This window comes from Mandrillus leucophaeus, unplaced genomic scaffold (assembly GCF_000951045.1).
Source record: "Mandrillus leucophaeus isolate KB7577 unplaced genomic scaffold, Mleu.le_1.0 Scaffold73, whole genome shotgun sequence".
Taxonomy (NCBI): domain Eukaryota; kingdom Metazoa; phylum Chordata; class Mammalia; order Primates; family Cercopithecidae; genus Mandrillus; species Mandrillus leucophaeus.
This window is the reverse complement of record NW_012107919.1, coordinates 2,427,471-2,442,169: the sequence shown is the minus strand read 5'-3', so window position 1 is coordinate 2,442,169 and position 14,699 is coordinate 2,427,471.

The following is a 14,699-nucleotide window of genomic DNA, read 5'->3' as shown; positions in this document are numbered from 1 at the left end:
GCCTACTGGGGCCTCTTTGATAAGACTTGCATCTGACAAGAAGCATGGTTCACTGGTGAAATAGCTTGCCTCTGAGATGGGCAAATTCCGTGGAATACCAATGCCATAAATTGCTGAGGCTCACGATGCTTGCATGCTGAATAATTGGCCAAACTTCAGGTGCTGTTCTTGGCTGCAGAGTATACTGCTCCCAGATAGATGGAAATGAACCTTGACACAATATGTCAACTAAGATTCTCTAAAAAGCAAATGTGAAGATAAGATTAGATTCATGAGAGATATATTCGGGGGCTGGGCAGAGGGCAGGAAAGTCTTACGAAGGATAAAAGAGAGGAAGCCAGAGTAGGCAAGGAGTGCCTTCAGACCAGGATGCAGGTCTGACACCTGTGAAAAGAGAAGATGAAGGAAGGATTTGGCAGGGAGAGTCTCGGGTTGGACTGCAGCTCTGAGAATGTCTCAGCCAGGCCAATGGAGAGTCCTCATACCAAAGCTGCCCATTAGAAAGTCCAGAGACCCACAGAATTGGCCTGCACTAATCCCCTACCATGCTCAGCCACTGGCTAGGAGCAGCCCAGGGGAAGTATGGTTTTGATGCAAAAGCATGGTGGGACGCAGACTGGCACTGTCTGTCAACTATGCTACATGCAGCAGGAGATCTGAGTGGCATATTCCCATGACCATCACACACAGAAACATTGCTAATAGCCTAGCTATTTAGTCAGGCCATGGGCCACCTAAAGACTGAATTAATAAAGGCATATATTAATTATGTGCCTTTGGGACATAATTATGGGACCTCTCCATTGAAAAGATTATAAGTAACAAAATCTAGAGGAAAACAGCTGCCTGAAAAGACTAATCAAGCATATATGGGCATCATGTCTACCTACCACAGCCGATTGAATCTATGCTGTAACTCACCACAGTAATGGAACCACCCAAAAGACCAGGGATACCCAACCAGAAATTCTATCATCAACATATATAGTAGCCACTGTTACGGAAAAAGCTCATACTGTTAGCCAACTGCGCCAGTCTGTCCATCAGTGACCTGATGACGTCTAAAAGCCTAGTGGGTTTAGCTGTTTTGCGCTACAAGTTACACAGCACCATACTACCTTCTGCCTTGGCCAAACAATTAGGCACCCAGGACTTGAGGAACAGGCAGAGGAGAGTATAATCAGGAAGAGGACACTCTCTCCTCCCACTCTTTTTTTGGAATAGCACACAGTTCAGAGTATATCCAAGTACTTTAGGGGAACAGAAACCATGCTAGGTATTTCGAAAGAGATTTAATACAAGGAATTGTTACACATATATGGGAAGGTTGAAAGAGTAAAGGATGAATGCTGAGCTAATCCAGAAATCAAGACAGTGCTATGGTCTGACTGTTTGTGTCCTTCCAAATTGCATGTTGAAATCCTAACCCCCAAAGTGATGGTTTGGGGAGATGTGGCCTTAGACAGGTGATTAGGTCATTAATGGGATTAGTGCCCTTATAAAAGGAACTCCAGAAAGCTGCCTTGCCTCTTCTACCATGTGAGGGCATGGCTAGAAAGTACCATCTATGAACCAGGATGTGGGCCCTCAGCAGACACTGAATCTGCTTGGCACCTTGATCTTGGACTTCCCAGCCTCCAGAATTGTGAGAAACAAATTTCTATTGTTTATAAGCATTCAGTCTACAGTATTTTGTTACAGCAGCCCAAACAAAGACAGACTGCCTGAAACAGTTATCACCACAGGGCTGTGGAAGCAAAGGGGAAAAGATCTTTGGTTATAGAACCTCGGGGCTAGAAAGAGGAGGCACCACTGGTGGTGCTCCACGGGCTCCCTAAAGGCCTAATGCTCTGATCTCTCAAGAGAGGTCCCACGAAGTTGGTGTTGAGATCTCTGAAAGCGGACACCTCACAGTTGGTACTTGTATCTCATGGCAGGTAACACAAAGCAGATGCTCAAAATCTTGAAGGTAGGGTTGCCAGATTTAGCACACACTCACACACACACACACACACACACACAGGCACACACACCACCACCGCCATCAGCATTACCACCAACAATAGACCAAAAATAAGGGAAATAACTAAAATGGAAAAAAAAATAAAAAAGTTAAATTTGAATTATTTCTGATTGCCTATGCATATATACATTGAAATAAAATAAGAATATCACATAAAACATGATAAAAATCATCCTTTATCTGAAATATCTGAAATAAGAAGCACATAAATTACCTACCTCTTTCTTTAATTATACTTCCCTGATGATTTGGCTCTCCTTAAGGTTTCTTAGTTTTGTGGAATTTGTTTATAAAATTCCTTGCATTTACTGTCTGTGTTTCATTTACATTGTAACAGTTTATACAGTGTTCATAGCCAACTTATTCTTTTGCCCACTGAGCATTCATTATTGAGAAAACATGCTCAACGTAGCATAATGAGCTGATATACCCAATATCTGCTGGCTGTCACTGACTGGCTGAATTTCACATGCGTGGGGCTATCAGTGATTTACTTTTAGATATGTGGTTATTAGAGTGAGTCTGTCACTGGTCGATTTTTCAGACCATAAGTTATCTCTAATTAATGGTAGTTACTTGTTCATGACTTGGGACTTGGACCAAATAATGATCTTTTCCTTTCTTTTCTTTCTTTCTTTTTTTTTTTTTGAGACGAAGTCTCTGTCTGTTGCCTAGGCTGGAGTGTAGTGGTTCAATCTCGGGGCTCACTGCAAACTCCACCTCCCAAGTTCAAGCGATTCTCCTGCTTCAGCCTCCTGAGTAGCCAAGAGTATAGGCACTTGCCACAATGCCTGGCTAATTTTTCCATTTTTAGTAGAGACAGGGTTTCACTGTGCTGGCCAGGCTGGTCTCAAACTCCTGGCCTCAGGTGATCCACCTGCCTTGGCCTCCCAAAGTGCTGGGATTACAGACATGAGCCACTGCACCCTGCCTCATCTCTTCCTTTCTTGAATATGAAAAATCAGTACTTTTTCCTCTGAATCCCCACTTTTGGTCTACCTTCAGCCAAATCTGCAGTAGAGACCATATGGACTTTATTTGCGGAGGTATGGGTTTTAGTTATGTTGCGTTTAGGTGACTTAAGATTCAACTACTATGGCAGAAAAATAGCTGTAACTGGCAATATTTTGTAGTTTACTGAAAGGTATGAATAGAGGGCATTTAGGGCATCCTGACAGTCAACAAAGTCAGGATACAGGACACAATCAGTAAATACAGGACAAGTCCTATGAAGAGAGGACCTACTTGAAGAGGGTGCCTCTTGTTTGGTACTTGGACCTTTGATATGGGACAACCTCACACCTAATGCTTTGGATACTGAAAGGGGACTCTGGGGCTGGGGTTCACAGTGCCTGAGGACCTTCCGAGGAAGGCCTGCAGAAGCTGAAAAACAGCAAGAGAATCCTCCTCTCTCCCTGCTTTCCATTATCCTTTGAGTACCTCCCACTATCTAAAAGAAACTCAGCTTGTAAAAGCACCAGGGAAATGTAGTTTTCAGCCTTCCAGGCCCCGCATCACTGAGATTATACAAGGGTAGGCCCAAGCTAAGACACAAGAAATAATTAATTGACACAAGCAACAATACCCTCCTCCCTTTTAGACTTCAGGGAATAGATGGAGAGTTCTCCTAACTCAGATCGAGGACCCCTTGATGAACATGGACACTGACTTTGCTTTGGATAGCTCCCATGGTGCCTTATTCTTTACATCACTCAGCTTTCAGAGAGGGCTTTGTGAAACAGTGGAAGTTATCAGTGGTTAACTCACAGTTGGTGTGTCTTACAGTGCAATCAAGGCTTTCTTTATAATAAATGTACCTTGAATCTTTCTGTTACTACCCCCCTTCCTCTTATTTCCCTTTATTCAGGCTATCAGAATAGCTTTCAGATTACTCTCTTTCAATTATAGGCTGACATTTGTCTATGTGTTAAAAAAATATACATGTCATATACACCATGGAATACTATGCACCCATAAAAATGAATGAGATCATGTCATTTGCAGGGACATGGATGAAGCTGGAAGCCATCACCCTCAGCAAACACAGGAAGAGAAAACCAAAAACTGCATGTTCTGACTTATAGGAGTGAGTTGAATGGTGAGAATGCATGGACACAGGGAGGGGAACATCACACACTGGGGCCTGTTTCGGGATGAGGGCGAGGGGAGGGAGAGCATTAGGACAAATAGCTAATGTATGCAGGGCTTAAAACCTAGATGATGAGTTGATAGGTGTGACAAACTACCATGGCACACGTATACCCATGTAACAAACCTGCATGTTCTGCACTTTTATCCTAGAACTTAAAGTGAAATAAAAATAAAAAGAAAAAAGAAAAAAAAATAATGTCTACAATATTAATCTTCCTAAAGCAATGCTTTCATCATGTTAGTCCCTTGCTTTCAAAAAATCTGTTACAGCATTTTGTTAATCACAGAGTATTACCAAACCTCCTTACTTAGCAGTTTAGGCCTTCTGGAAACTTCTATTTCTTCGACAAACACTTCTTTTTATTATACAAATAATTCATAGTAAAATATAAAGAAAAAATACAGTGCCTTCGCCAAATCCCATGAAATCTTAGTTGTGTGTTTTCCTCATGTAAACATAGACATAAGAAATGTACAATGTGGCTGGGCGCGGTGGCTCACACCTGTAATCCCAGCACTTTGGGATGCCGAGGTGGGTGGATCACCTGAGGTCAGGAGTTTGAGACCAGCCTGGTTAATATGGCGAAACCTCGTCTCTGTTAAAAATACAAAAATTAGCTGGGCACGGTGGCGGGTGCCTGTAATCCCAACTACTCGGGAGGCTGAGGCAGGGGAATTGCTTGATCCTGGGAGGCGAAAGTTGCAGAGAACCGAGATGGTGCCACTGCACTCCAGCCTGGGTGACAGAGTCACACTCTGTCTCAAAAAAAAAAAAAGAAAAGTACAAATGTTTTTTAGAATGGTTATTCTTATATTATTCTACAACTTGTATTTTTAACAAATTGTGAAGTATTTTCCTTCTTAGGAAATATTTACTTACATTATCATTATTAATGACTATAAGAGTGTTCCTTAATGTGAATGCATCATATTTTATTTAATCAGTCTCTTATTGTGAGAAATTTAGAAATTTTTATTATAATAATGCAGTAATAAATATCTTTATGCATTCATTTTTTGGGAATTGTTTCAATGAGTTATGCTCACTGCATACATTTTAGGTATGGCATTGCTGGGTCAAAAGTTGCAGAATTTTTTAGTTTGTCACATATTTCTAATTGGCTCCCCAAAATAGTAGCAGACAAAATACTGAGTTCCAGATGTAGAAGTAGTATGGACCACATTCTCTGATCCAAATATAGTAAAACCAGAAATGAATAATAAATATGTAATCTCCAAAGCCCAACCATTTGACCTCAAAAAACAAACAAGTAAAGGCATCCTCTTAAAAACTCTTTGGTCAAAGAAGAAATTAAAACTGACATTACAAAATTATTTAACAGGAATGACAACCAGAATGGCATATAATAATTTTTTAAAAATTTTCTGCCAAAACTGCACCTCCAAGCAAATTTAAAACTTAAATATTTTCTGTATTTAAAAAAAGAAAAGTAAATATACAAAGCATCCCACTCAAGTTAGCAAAGAAGAAATATACTTGGGGGAAGCAATATATAGGTAAATTAAGGTAAAGGCAGTATGGAAGGAATTGGGGGTAGGAAATAGTGGAATTGATGGATAAGTTCAGTATCTTGCTCTGCGTGTGTGTGTGTGTGTGTGTGTATGCGTGCGTGTGCACATGCGTGTGCTCAAATGAAGACGGACCACGTGGAACATTCTCATGTTTTGCTGACAGTTCAGCAGGCAAGAGAAACTTGACATTCACAATGGGATTAACCAGGATAAAATCAGTCTCAGCAGAGTGTCATGAAAGCACAAAGGTGGAAGTGATTAATTTAGTGGAGGGCGGGCCAGTGAAGAAAGCTTTGCAGAGAATGTGACAGCTGAGTTGAGCATTATGGGATGGTAGGATTTTGCCAAGCAAAATGCTTGTAGAGAGAGAGTGAAGTCTAGGTGTGGTGGTAACAGTGGGAGATTGTTTTTAAAATGCTGGAATTATTTTTCATGTCTAATCAGTTCTAGACATCTATGGGACTATTAACTCTATAGCCTTATCGTTTTTAATAATGTGCTTTCTTTTAGAGTTATAGTTCTTTTTATTCAGGCAATCTATTTTTAGAGCCTGCTTTATATTTGTAGCAATTATGATGGAAAATGAACTTCCTAGAAATTAAATGTGTCATTTTATATCTTATCTGTAATGAGCTGATGATGTTAGCATGCAAAGATATATTTAGATCTACTTTATCCTATGAAAAGAATATATCGCATGGATCTAAGTGTGGTCAAATAATGGAAAGTCTGTTAAAGCCACATGGAAATCTTTTCATTAATTTTAAATATTTAGGAATCTATCTGTTGACTATTCCACGACTAAGTTACAGTATTTTATATAGTAAGTATGCAATAGGAAAAATAAGGTATGTATAACTTCTCTTTCCAAAAAGGTATTTAAAAGTTATCTTTGTTGTTATGAGTATTTTCAAAATGCAAACTTCTGAATTTCTATCTTGAGGGATTCTATCTTGAGGGAAAAGAAACAATAATATCATCTCACTATGTGTATACATATGTGTGAGATGTATGTTTGTAAAAGCATAGAAGATAGAAAAAGGTAGCTGTTAAAACTAGTGCCCTGGGGATGGGGAGGGGGAGATTCTAGAAAAGGTGAGTGAGAAAAATAAAAGGGAATGAAGAAACATGATTAGTTCTTTTTATACATTTGTGTTGTTTTATTGTGGTGGTAACTAGTCATTTTATAATTTTGGAAGAAGAGGTATTAAAGCTTTTGGAAGCCGGGCGTGGTGGCTCACGCCTGTAATCCCAGCACTTTGGGAGGCCGAGGTGGGTGGATCACAAGGTCAGGAGATTGAGACCATCCTGACTAACATGGTGAAACCCCATCTCTACTAAAAATACCAAAAAAAATTAGCCGGGCGTGGTGGCAGGCGCCTGTAGTCCCAGCTACTCAGGAGGCTGAGGCAGGAGAATGGTGTGAACCCAGGAGGTGGAGCTTCCAGTGAGCCGAGATCGTGCCACTGCATTCCAGCCTGGGCGACAAAGCAAGACTCCGTCTCAAAAAAAAAAGCTTTTGGAAATACAAGACAGTTATGGTTCAGGAGAGCAGCTCTTTGCCAGTGCTGGGTTGGTTAAGATTTTTGAGGCCAGCATCTATCATTTCACGACTACTATAGAGTGCACTGGCTACAATGAGACTTCATGGTCCCAAGCTTGCTGAAAAGGGTGAACCTCAACACTAGGCTGGCCTTTTTTTTTTTTTTTTGAGTAGGACAGAAAGGGGATTCTGACTGCTAAAAGGTTGGAAGAGCTAGAATCTAGTCCTCCCTGGGCAACTGAGGACCCATGACCTTGGGAAAGTCACACCTCTCTGGGCTTTAGTATCCTCCCACATGAGGGAGAAGAAAGAGATAATCATGACAATTCCCTCCAGTTCTAAAAACACTGTGATTCCAACCTGTAGTCTATTTTAGCAGGTCTTATTATTTCCCCTTGAAATAAACCCCTGAAATAGTTTCTCAATAATACTCAGTACCTCAACGTCACAGCTATTGTTGATTCATTTTTTTATGACTCCCATGATCCTAACTAAATGTCACTCACATCACAAGTATTTAAAAGGTTAAATGTTATGAGGGAAACAAAAAAAGTAGAGAACAAGACCTTGCTCACAAGATGCTTCTAGTGCAGTTGTGCAGAAAATATGTGTATTTTATCAAGCTGAGAGAAGCCATTCTATGAACTTTACATGAAATTGCAAAATAGAATAATAAAGTCTCTACCTAAAAGTGCCATAGAAGTAAAGAAACAACTAGAATATATATGGTGATATAGTTTGGATGTGTGTCCCAGCCCAAATCTCATAATGAAATGTAATCCCCAATATTGGAGGTGGGGCCTGGTGGGAGGTGGTTGGACCATGGGGGCAGAATTCTCGTGAATGGTTTAGCACCATCCCTGTTGGTACTGTCCTCATGATAGACAGTAAGTTCTCGTGAGATCTGGTTGTTTATGTAGCACCTCCTCACCTCATTCTCTCTTGCTCCTGCCGTGTGAGACAACTGTTCCCCCTTCACCTTCCGCCATGATCAGAAGCTTCCTGAGGTCCTGCGGTCTCCCCAGAAGCAGATGCCACTATGCTTCCTGTACAGCCTGTAGAACTGTGAGACAACTAAACCTCTTTTCTTTATAAATTGCCCAGTCCTAGGCATTTCTTTATAGCAATGCAGGAATGGACTAACGCATGTGGTGATTGCTTGAATAATAATATGTCCTAGGTGGCACCAGAGTATAAAGAAGGAAACAAAAACTGTACTTGGGAAGTGGAGGAATCCTTCTACAGATGGATCAGAGGAAAGAGAACATGAAAGGGAGTGCAAATTGACACTGCTTGGTAGCAGAAATGAAAGTTGATGGAGCACTTTGCCCTGCTCAATGCTAGAGACAAAGGGAGAGCAATATTAACCAAGGCAGCTTTGAGTATAGTGTCCAGCCCCTTTAGAGAAAAGTTTAGAATAGCTCCGCATACTCATGTTTTGTAGTTAGTGAAGTTGAGTCTCAGAGACGCCAAGAGACATGCTTAAAGACACAAAATCAGGAAGCAGTCTGCTGGAAACACATGATGGATCCATCTCCTCTTCCCGTTCTACCATGCTGCCTCCTTGAAGGAAACAAGGTGAAGCTAAGTCCTAGGAGAGACCCAGTCTTCTCAGGGAAAGGCAACAGCAAATTTGATTTGTGTAACAATAATATATTGCATATGTAGAAATTGACAAACTGAATTTAAAATTTAGTCAAAAAGGCAAAAGACCTAGAATAGCCAAAACAATCTTCAGAAAGAAAAATTCTGGAGGTCTTAACTTCAGGACTTAATAAAAGTTGCAGTTAGGCTGGGCGTGGTGGCTCATGCCTGCAATCCCAGCACTTTGGGAGGCCAAGGCAGGTAGATCACGTGAGGTCAGGAGTTTGAGACTAGCCTGGCCAACATGGTGAAACCCTGTCTCTATTAAAAATACCTAAAGTTAGCCAGATGTGGTGGCAGGTACCTGTAGTTCCAGCTACTTGGGAGGCTGAGGGAGGAGAATCGCTTGAACCTGGGAGGCAGAGGTTGCACTGGGCCAAGATTGCACCACCACACTCCAGCCTGGGTGACAGAGCGAGACTCTATCTAAAAACAAACAAAACAAAACAAAACAAAACAAAACCTACCATTATCAAGGCAGTGTGGCATTAGTGAAATAAATGACAGATTCATGAAACAGATTGAAGAAACCTGAAATAGAATCACATGTATATGACGAGGGTCCCAAAACCTTTTTGTATATACAGTACAGTAGAGAGAAGAAAGCTTTCTTAGGGTGCTTTAACCAACTGTATTGAGGTATAATTTATATACAATATTATGCTTTCAGTTCAATGAGTTTTGACAGGTGTATAAGCCTGTGTAACCATTATCACAATGTTCTACATTTTCAATACCCTCAGAGAATTCCTCTGTGCTTCTTTGCTGTCAGTTCCTCCCCAAGCCTCAGTCCCTAGCAACTGCTGATCCATTGTCACTATAGATGAGTTATGCCTTTTCTAGAATGTCCTATGCCTGGACTCATACAATATATAGTCTTTTGTATCTAACATATTTATGATGAAATATTGGAAACATTCCCTTTGAGATTGGAAATGAGACAGGAATGTCCACTATCTTTGCTTAAATTCAACATTGTACTAAAGGATTTAGTCAGTGAAGTAAGGCAAGGAAATAAAATACATGGTAAAAGATATTGGAAAGAAGAAATAAAACTGTATAATTTGCAGATTATATCGTTACGTGTTTTGAAAACCTAAAATAATCTACAAGAAATGTTAGTTACTATGAGTGAATCTTCAGTTTCCTGAATATAAAATAAATATAAAAAATTATATTTCTAGGCCAGGCACAGTGGCTCATGCCTGTAATCCTAGCAGTTTGGGAGGCCAAGGTAGGCAGATTGCCTGAGCTCAGGAGTTCAAGATCAGCCTGGGCAAACCCTGTCTCTACTAAAAATACAAAAAAAATTAGCTGGGCATGGTGGCGCGTGCCTGTAGTCCCAGCTACTCAGGGGGCTGAGGCACGAGAATCACTTGAACCTAGGAGGCAGCAGAGGATGCAGTAGGCCAAGATTGTGCCACTGCACCCCAGCTTGGGAAACAGAGTGAGACTCTGTCTCAAAAAGAAAAAAATATATATTTCTATACATAAACCACACAGTTAGAAAGCTGAAATTTAAAAAGGTAACATTTACAATAGCAATGAAAAATAGAACCTGGAAAGAAATCTAACAAAATTTATACAAGAGTTATTGGAAAAATTATAAAACCAGTAAAAGGCATTTTAAAAGACCTAAATAAATGAAGAGCTATAACTTTTTAACTTACTACAAATAAATTGATTTAAAAACGCCATATCGTTATATAGAAATATAAACGATCACAAATTGATCTGAACATCCAACAATAAAAATACAAATCTCAATGGATATTTGGGTAAAAGTTTGACAAGCTTATTTAAATATTTGGATGAAAAAGCAATGGTCCAAAAAAAAGTCAAAATACTCTTGATGAAAATGAATATGATGGGGAGAACTGCCCTACCAGATATAAATCTATAACAATTAATTCAGGGCAGTATTGTCCTAGAGATAGAAAAAAAATACTCTAATGCATTAGAATAGAGAGCTCAGAAAAGCAATGGGCATATATGGACAATGTAATATATGGTGAAGGTGCTATAACAGGTCAGTGAAGGAAAGGTTGAATTTTTTCAGTAAATGGCTCTGAGATCACATGGATAAAGAAAAATCAGAGGCTAGAGGAATTAAAAAAAGATACAGGACTTGTATAAAACAGCAAAAGGGCAGGCATAAATCCTACTGTATTCATAACTGGACTAAATATAAATGGATTAAACATTCCAATTAAAAGGCAGAGATTGGCAGAATGGACTGAAAAACAAACAAACGTGATCCAACCATATATGACTAAAGAGAATAATTTAGATTCAAACAAACAAATAGGATGAAAGCAAAAGAATGGAAAGATATACTAAGCAAAAAATAACCAAAAGAGAGCTGGAATGATTGTATTAGTAATAGACAAAATAGACGTTAAAGCAAAAATTGTTCTAGAGATAAATACAATTTATAACAATTAATAATCCATTAAAAAGACAGAACTATTATAAACATGTATGCACCTAACAGCTTTAAAACATATGAAGCAAAAACGGACAGAACTGAAGGAAGAAATGAACATTTCTACAATGATAGTTGAAGATTTCAGTACCTGATTTTCATCACTAGATAAGACAACTAGACAGAATATTAACAAGGAAATAGAAGGCTTGAGCAACACTGCAAATCAACAAGACTTAACAGACATCTATAGAATACTCCACCCGAGAATACTAGAATACACATTCTTCTCAAGTGCTCACGAAACATTCTCCAGTATAGACCATAAAAGAAATCTCAATAAATTTTAAAAGATTGAAATATGTTCTTAGACCATAATGGAATGAAATTAGAAAGCAATCATCGCATATGCAGAAAAATGAAACTAGACCCCTATCTCTCGTCATATTCAAAAATCAAATCAAAATGGATTAAAGACTTAAATCTAAGACCTTAAACTATGAAACTACTACAAGAAAACGTTAGGAAAATTCTCCAGGATATTTGTTTAGGCAAAAAATTCTTTTTTTTCCTTTTCTTTTCTTTTTTTTTTTTTTTGAGACAGGATCTCACTCTGTCACCCAGGCTGGAGTGTAGTGGCATGCTCATGGCTGGCTCACTGCAACCACAACCTCCTGGGCTCAAACGATCCTTCTGCCTCAGCCTCCCAAGTAGCTGGAGGGGGTTGATGTACTACAGACATGCATCACCACACCTGGCTAATTTGTGTACTTTTTTGGTAGAGACGGGGTTTCACCATGTTGCCCAGCGTGGTCTCAAACTCCCGGGCTCAAGCAATGCGCCTGCCTCAGCCTCCCAAAAGTCTGGGATTACAGGCATGAGCCACCACATCTGGCCATGTCTGGGCAAAAATTTCTTGAGTAATATCTCATAAGCATAGGTAAGCAAAGCAAAAATGGACAAATGTGGTAACATCAAGTTAAAAAGCTTCTTCACAGCAAAGGAAACAATCAACAAAGTGAGGAAATAACCTACAGATTGGGAGAAAATATTTGCAACTACCTATCTGACAGGGATTAATAACCAGAATATAGAAGGAGCTCAAACAGCTCTATAGGAAAAAGATTTAATAATCTGATTTTTTAAATGAATAGAAGATTTGAACAGACAGTTCTCAAAAGAAGACATACAAATGGCAAACAGGCATATGAAAAGGTGCTAAATATAATTGATCGTCAGAGAAATGCGAATCAAAACTACCATAAGATATCATCTCACCTCAGTTAAAATGGCTTTTATCCAAAAGTCAGGTAATAAAAAATGCTGGCGAGGATGTGGAGAAAAGAGAACACTTGTACATTATTGGTGGGAATGTAAATTAGTACCACTATGGAGAACAATTTGGAGGTTCTTCAAAAAACTGAAAATAGAGCTACCGTATGATCCAGCAATCCCACTGCTGGGTACATACTCCAAAGAAAGGAAATCAGTGTATTGAAGATATATCTGTACTTCCACGTTTGTTGAAACACTGTTCACAATAGCCAGGATTTGGAAGCCACCCAAGTGTCCATGAACAGATGAATGGATAAAGAAAATGTGGTACATATATGTAATGGAGTACTATTCAACCACAGAAAAGAATGAGATCCTATCATTTACGGCAACATGGACAGAACTGGAGGTCATTATGCTAAGTGAAATAAGCAAGATAGAACCACAAAATCACATGTTCTCACTTATTTGTGGGATCTACAAATCAAAACAACTGGACTCACGGAGACAGAGAGTAGAAGGATGGTTACCAGAGTCTGGGAAGGGTAGTGGGAAGGTGGGGATGGGGGAGATGTAGGAATGGATATCAAGTACAAAAATAATAATAATCTAACTTTCCACATTAAGAAACTAGAAAAGGAGCAAACTAAACCCAGAACAAGCATAAGAGAGGAAATAAGAGTTATAAATAAGATAAATAGAAAAACAGTAGAGAAAAATCAAGAAAAGAAAGTTTATTGTTTGAAATTATCAACGAAGTTAGCAAACGTTTCACTAGACTAACTTGGAAACAAGAAGACTCAAATTACTACAATCAAGAATGAAAGAGAGGACATTACCATCAACCCGACACAAATAAAGATTATAAAAGAATACTATGGGCAGGGTGCAGTGGCTCACACCTGTAAGCCCAGCACTTTGGGAGGCCGAGGCGGGCGGATCGTGAGGTCAGGAGATAGAGACCATCCTGGCTACTACGGTGAAACCCCGTCTCTACTAAAAATGTAAAAAATTAGCTGGGCATGGTGGCGGGCGCCTGTAGTCCCAGCTACTCAGGAGGCTGAGGCAGGAGAGTGGCGTGAATCCAGGAGGTGGAGCTTGCAGTGGGCAGTGATCACGCCACTGCACTCCAGCCTGGGCGACAGAATACTATGAACTGTAGCCAGCAAATTCCATAATTTAGATGAAATGGACAAATTTCTAGAAAGACATAACTGCTGAAACTGACTGGGAAATAAATTAAAATCTGAATAGACTTATAACAGGTAAATGATTGAATTAGCAATTTAAAAAAAATCTTTCAACAAAGAAGATCCCAGAACCAGATACCATAGCTGGTATATTCTACCAAATGTTTACAGTTGTCACCAGTCCTTCATAAACTCTTCCAAAAAGTAGAAGAGGAGGTAACAACTCATTCTATGAGGCCAGAATAATACTGGCCTCATAGAAAGTACCATATTGTACCAAAACCAGAAAAAGATATCACAAGAAAACTTCAGATTAACACTGTTGTGAATATAGATGCAAAAATCCTGAATAAAATACTAGCAAACTATACTGTGTCCATTTGAGTGATAAAAAATAAAACGCTGGCAAACTAAATCCAGGAACACATACAAGGATTATAAACCATTACCAAGTGGGATTTATCTCAGGATTGCAAGGTTGGTTCAATATATGAAAATCAATTAACCTAATACACTAATGAATAGAATAAAGGGCAAAATGACAAGATTATCTCAGTAGATGTGGAAAAAAGTAATCTGAAAAAATCCAACACCATTTTATACTAAAAAAAAACAAAACACATACTTATCAAATTAGGAATAGAAGGAAACTTCCTCAGCCTAATAAAGGGCATCTATGAAAACCCCAAAGCAAACATGGTGCTTAATTATGAAAGACTGAAAGCTTTTATCAGCAGGAACAAGACAAGAATGTACATTCTCATGAATTCTACTCAATATAGCACTGGGGGTTTCAGTCAGGGAAAAGACAAGGGAAAAAAAAGATATCTAGATTAGAAAGGATGAAGTAAAAGTGTCTCTATTGGCAGAGTACATGATCTTGTATATAGAATATCCTGAGGAATCACACAAAAA